At 40.7% G+C, this 6,483-nt stretch overlaps 1 long non-coding RNA gene across 1 annotated transcript; it reads right to left on the bottom strand.

The window, feature by feature from the left end:
* Positions 1–1,727: 1,727 nt before the first annotated feature.
* LOC137162036 (uncharacterized) lies at positions 1,728–4,251 on the bottom strand. Its single transcript, XR_010922245.1, has 3 exons — positions 4,192–4,251; positions 2,723–2,864; positions 1,728–1,949 (listed from the first exon to the last, which is right to left on the bottom strand). It is a non-coding gene; the product is annotated as an uncharacterized lncRNA (long non-coding RNA).
* Positions 4,252–6,483: the final 2,232 nt, after the last annotated feature.

Here is a 6,483-nt window from a genome sequence, read left to right as displayed (position 1 = left end):
TTTCAGAAATGTCTGGTAACACTTCCTTTTATTAGTTTGTAGTGATTCTTAATGATTCATTGTTTGATAGTTTTTGGATAAATTTTCTATATATGTGCACATTTGGCAAACACTGTCCCCTTTTTCTGTTCCCTTTTCCTTGATTTATTTCTCTTTTTTTAATATACTAAATAACCACGTGCATTTTTCCTATGTGCCCTGCAGTCTCATTCTTCTACAAATTCTCCCCCAAAACTCACTTCTTTGAAAAGCTTCCATCACTGATCTCCAACCCAACTTTCATTCCAGACACTGTCCCAAAACCAATAAGCATATTTGATGAAGTGATGCTGTACTCTTTGTCTGCTCCCTTTTCCCCTTCCTGTCCCCACCTCCCTCACCCCCTTTATTTTTTGCGCATCCCTTGCTTTGCTATATCTAATTTAGGCCCTAATCTTGCAAGGAGGTCTCTGTAGGCCCGTGCTGACTTCATTGTAGAATCATGGGCTTAGATTGTAAAATCCTCAGTTTAGGGACTTGTTATTTTATGCTGTTTGTCATGCATACCTGTCATTGTACTAACATAATTACCATATTTGCTGATATTTTTAGTTTTTAAACCTAATGAACAGTGTGCAATGAATCAAACTTACATTCTCCTGTCTTGACTGTTGTATTAAATGTTTTCAGACAGTTTAGCATCATTAAAGACGAGTGCTGTTTGTTCTACGGTGTTCCAGGGCAGGATCCCCAACAGAAAAATAAAAGCCTGATTCTCCACTCCCTTGCACTGTGTAGTCATTTACACCTGTGCAAATGTAACATTGCCATTCTGATTAGGTGGCATTTTACACCCATTTTACACTCCTAGAGCCAAGTGCTCCCCTTTGGTTGAGTTGCGCTTTGGCACGGGATCCAAAGGGGTAGCGCAAAGGTTGCTGTATCCTTTGTACTCCCCTGAACCCTGGAGCTGCCTTGATGCTCTTCGGAGGAGCCACTTGAGCACTCACCTGCCCTGATTTGGTAGCTCAAACCATGCATGGAAACCTTTTTGGCCACTATCCATATCTTCTATCTAGAGCAAATGGTCATGCAACTATAGTGATGAATTATAAATCTCTTGGCCAGCATGCTCCTTTAGACCGGACTATGGAGAAAGAATAGAGGAGCAGATTTAGATTTTAGTTTACACCAGGGTAAATTTGTAGTAACTCCATTGACAGTAATGGAGTTAGTCTGTATTTACACCAGTATTAAATGAGAGCAGAGTTGAATCCAAGATCAGTCCAGTAGTTCTCATGTGCTCCTATCTCCACTGATTTTAAAAACTGCATCTTAAGGAAAGCAAAGACACTCAATCTGCTCTGCATAATATTCACAGTATTCCACACAAAGAACACATAAACAAGGGAGCAGAACCCTATTAGAGAGAATTTAAACAAAAGAGGACACCCCCCTTCCCAGTGCACTGTTGCTCTGCATACATTCTAGAATGACTAGCCTTTCTTTTTCTCAGAAAAGGGTAATCCTTTGTGAACGCAGTTTATGAAACTATTACACAATCGTATAATGAAGACAAACCAGTATTTTTCAGGAGCCCTTTTCAACTGCTCCTTTGATGGGAACTTAGCAACATGCCTCATGCAGTGTGCTAGCCACTCCTTTATTACAGACTTATCATCTAGATTTAGACAGCCACAAAAATCAGTTACTGTGGAAGCCGTGGATCCAAAAGAGACCCCTTATTTCAATCAATTTTATTTCCTAGTAAGTAAAAACATGATTTTTTTCATTTGGATGTTGTTGACTATAGTGTAGGTGAAAGGTGTCAGACTGACGACCCTCCAGACTGAGGGCCTTGATGTATCCACTGAACACGTGTGGCATGGACAATACACTCTAGGCTTCATTCACACTGCCCCACCAACATGCCTCAGCCTGGACCCAGTGGGACCACACAGAGGAAAAGGCTGAAAGGAAGGATTGTTCAGTGGTTAAGACACTATCTTGGGGCTTGGTTTCGAGTCCCTGCTCTGCCAGACTTCCTGTGTGACCTTGGGCAAGTCGTTTAGTCTCCCTGTGCCTCAGTTCCCCATATGTAAAAATGGGGATAATAGCACTGCTCTAGCTTACAGACTTCTGAACAGTGGAAAATACATTTTTACTATTACCCATGCTAGGTTTGATAAAGTAAGCAAGAGTCACGCTCCTGTGAGGTGCTTATTGTTGTAAGTTCTCACTGAAGATAAAGCTGCTCCCTGATAATGCCTTCTCCTGCCTTTCCTCCTGCTTCCCCCAGCCTGCTTTGTCCTTGCCCCAGCTTTCCCTGCCTCCAGATTGCTTATTCCCCACTGCTTCTGCTGCTTCCCAATCTTTTTCTCCCATCATCTAACTCCCTCAGAACAATGTAAGATTTTTCACAGCCAGAGAGGCCTGGCTTTGGGAAATTCACAATTAAACTGCAGTTTCCAGTGACTATTTGTTTCAAAAACAGCTATTCATTCTAGTGCTCACATTTTAACTTCAATTATCTTTCTCACCCTCTCCAGATAATTGGATAAGGAAACACCCAGTGCACATTATTGGGCAGGAGGGGGAATTGTTAAAAGCTGAAATGATCACAGTGAGAGTTCCAGTATGCACTGTGGGTAGTGCTTCTTTCCCAAAGTGCAGCAGATACATCAGGGCTTGTTCTCTAATCAGGTAACAGGGCTTATACCAATGTGATGATGGCTATACTCACACTGTAATCAGCAGCAACCTCCAGGCCAAGTTGTAAATTAAATTGGGGCATCATTTTCTTCTCACTTTACAATAAGCATTAACATGAGTGATGCTTTGTTTAGCAGAGCAGTCTGAACTCTGAGTAATGGGAAGCCTTGTATCTACCAAGCACAATTAAAAAGTAGAAAGGTGTGTTACAATTACAGAAAAATCTATGCTGCTAAAAGCTTCCTTCAAACCCATTCCTTTGAGACACCTTTAACCCTGTAATTTTTACCCCTCAGTATAAACACACTCTTAAAAAAAAAAAAAAAAAAAGAGAGAACATAACATTCTACTTCTAATTCTTGCTACAGACTAACCTTCTTGTGGGTTGCTTTGATATATGCAAATCCTTGCCTGAATGCAACATTTTTCAGAGTCTCAAATTGACAAAATGCAGTATAAGCTTCATACTTGGGGATTCCTAATCAGTGCAAATCCTTTTGTCTGAAAACCTCATGGAGGGAGATTGGATTCGTGCAAAAAGGCCCAAGTGATAACTTTTTAATAAGCTGAAGAACATGGTTTCATCCAATTCAGGCCCAAGTTTAAGTCCTGGTCTACAGTAGAAAGTTTTTACAGCATAGGTATATCAGTTAGGAGTGTGGGGAAAAAAAATCAACCTCCTGATCATCAAAGCTGTGCCAGGAAATGCCGTGGTGGAGATGCAGTTACACTGGCTAAAAAACAAAAAAATCCTTTTGCAGGTATAGCTTATTCCATTCAGGAATCTGGTATAAACTGCATTTCCACTGGTGGGCAGTGTGGGGGAGTGCCAATATACCTATACTGGTATGTTTATATGGGCAAACCCTTTTAAGTGTAGACAAGGTCTAAGTTTCCTCAGAGTGCAAGTCTGAAGTATAAGTGAATGAATATAACCAATTTGAACAAAGCTACAGTTACATTTTCATACAATCTTAATGCATCACCAACCATTAATCATGCAATTTCTTTTTGAAGATGGAAGGTTTACCTATTTTAACACAGACAAGAACTAGCTGCAGATTTTCAGACATTTTTTCTTAGAGTTGATCAGATTACTCCTTGTAATAATTTATCTGAAGAACTCTCCCCCTTTTAGTGCTCACAGAATTGTCCATGAGCAGGTTGTGGTTTTTATGAATTTATATATTACTCCTAATTGTTGGAGGTACTGTTCATGTGAATGCATTCTAGCCTACGGTTTGATCACAAACTGGTTGCTATGATTATTGTCATGTGCATTATATGCCTGGTACCATAGGTCACATGGTATTGTGTCTGTTCCCTGGCTAGAAGTTCTACGCTTTATAAACAACAAGAAACCTTTTTCTCTCTTTGTGAATTATTTGTGAACATTTGTAGCTGTTTGGCCAAATTCACTGGGGGGAAAAACTAAAAGAACATCGACAGTTTCAGCTCAGCTCTGCATTTCTGATCTGTTCTGCCCTTTCAGACACTCACCAGCCAGTCAGGAAATTCCCTCAGTTCTAGGTGTTCATTTCTTCATTACTCAAACCTCACTGATTTTGCCTTAATCGCATGGGCATCCTTAGAGATTTGGTTTTGTTTCCTTTCTTCTGCCTGAGTGTGTTTTTGTAGTAGTTTCTGTTGTACAGTTGTTTGCTAAAATCAAGAAAATGATGGTTATCTATTCTATTCTGTGGAGATTTTTCTTGAACAGTTGCTTGCATAAATGGACTGATTAGACACATTCAGGCCAAATTCTCCTCCTTTTCGCAAACCCATAGTGAATAGACTATGGCCAGGGTTTCTCTGTAGGAGGCAGGGGGACAGAACCCCCTCTCTGTCAGTCCAGTCCAGTCCAGTCCAGTCCCAGGGGAACCACTCCTCAGACTTTATTGCTCATGAAAAAGTAGAGCATTGAAATGACACCTGAATGTTACCAAAGAAATCTCATTTGGTTTTTTTCAATTTAAACATCTTTTAGGCTTTCCTGACAAGGCTTTAGAGCCATGCTAACAGAAAACAACAATGCAAACGGAGCAATTGAAAAGTCACATTTAAAAAGCAGATAATAAGCAGCATAGTCAATATTTTGCCTGCAAGTCTCCTTTTATCTAACAGGATTAATTTTTGGAGACACAGCAATTAAACTGGACAGTACAAGGTGAGAGTGTATATAATACAGAGTTAGGGGGAGCTTGATAATAGCTGAAGGACGTAGAAACAGGGAAAACACTTCAATGAGCATATATTTGTGTACATTAGTAATAGAAAGGAAAGCAAAGTGAAAACAGGTGCATAATAGTTGTTTCAAGGTAAATAGCTGCTGAGAGTGCAAGTTCAGTGACAGCATTTTAGAGTGGAGACAAGATGAAAGGTAGGATTGAATGTAAGAATAAGACTTCAATTTAGATGCAGTGAAAAAGGATGGTTGGGCAATTAAGGCACTGGACTAGGCCCTGGAGATCTGGTTCAAATCCCAGCTCTACCACAGATTCCTTAGTCTCTCTGTTCCCCATTTGTACAATGAGGCTAATAATACTCCCCTTGTCTATTTAGATTGCAAGCTCTTCAAGGCAGTGTATGTGTACCAAGCACAATGGAGTTTTTTAGGTTCTACCTATAAACTGTTACAGTTAGCACAAATAATAAATTTACAAAAGAAGTTTGCTGGCAACTTGAATGACTTATTATTTCAGCTATTTTGATAGCACTTGTTTTCTTGAGAATCAAATACATTATGTTTATCAGAAGGAAGCACCATTGTTGTCACCATTACTGTGACTATGTACAGTGCATAGTGTGGTATGGCAACCCTCCTTGTTCTCACCTATTGGCAGCAGTCTCCTCTATCAGTGGGGCCTGCAATAACTCCACCCCCAGACTGAACAAGTCTTTTGTTCCTTCCCCCTCAGGATACCCCAGGGCCTGGGGAGATACCTTGCTATGACTGCCAGCTGGGGCCAAAGGTTTTCTCCCTTTCTGCTCCTCTGAACTGCAGCCACACATCACCTAGCCCAGGGGCAGTCTCTCACCAGCTGCTACAAACCTTCTGACAACTTCTCCCACATCCTATTAGGGAAGGCAGGGTTTAAGTACACCTGGAGTAGCTCTTCATTGGGTCCAGGTGTCTCTAATTGCCCTGCAGTAATCTCTCCTCTGCCTGCAGGAAAAAGAGCCTTTGGCATTCTTGGGCTCACATACCGGCCCTGATCTTCCATCAGACTTGAATAATTTTTTGGGAGGGTTACATTTTTAAACTGTTATATCCTATATGAAATGTTTTGTACTTTTCTTGTGTGTAAACAGCTCCAGAAGGGAAAACCTTTCCACAGAAAACACAGCTAATATCAGTCCTAAGCTCTATAGTCAGAAAGTACCGTACCTAAATAAGAAATGCCATGAAAAAACCACCAAATATCTATACCCTTTTGTGGCCATCTGGCCTGACTTTACCACAATAGCTATTATAACATTTCAAGATGAAAGTACTGTAGGTAGTGAGAAATTTGAGGAGCTTTAGGGAGCTGAAAGTGAAAGCTCCGTTACATAAGGAATTCTTTGAAAGTCAGTAATTCACAGTATTCCTCCTGGATACTTCAAGGGAATCCTTTTAACAGGACAATGAAGGGTCATCACTGCCCAATCAAGGATGAGCAATGGTGCCAGTCAGGACCCAAGCATAATTTTTTCGGGCCCACTACAAACTTGTAACACGAGCCCCCTCCCACGCACATACCACAATCCCTCATCCCGTACATACAATCTCATGAGCAATGAAAAGATTTT

Source organism: Emydura macquarii, unplaced genomic scaffold, assembly GCF_026122565.2.
Source record: "Emydura macquarii macquarii isolate MOO-44397 ecotype Brisbane River unplaced genomic scaffold, CSIRO-AGI_Emac_v2 contig_2422, whole genome shotgun sequence".
Lineage (NCBI taxonomy): Eukaryota > Metazoa > Chordata > Testudines > Chelidae > Emydura > Emydura macquarii.
The sequence above is the reverse complement of the archived record's forward strand: the minus strand, read 5'-3'. Positions and strand labels throughout refer to the sequence as shown.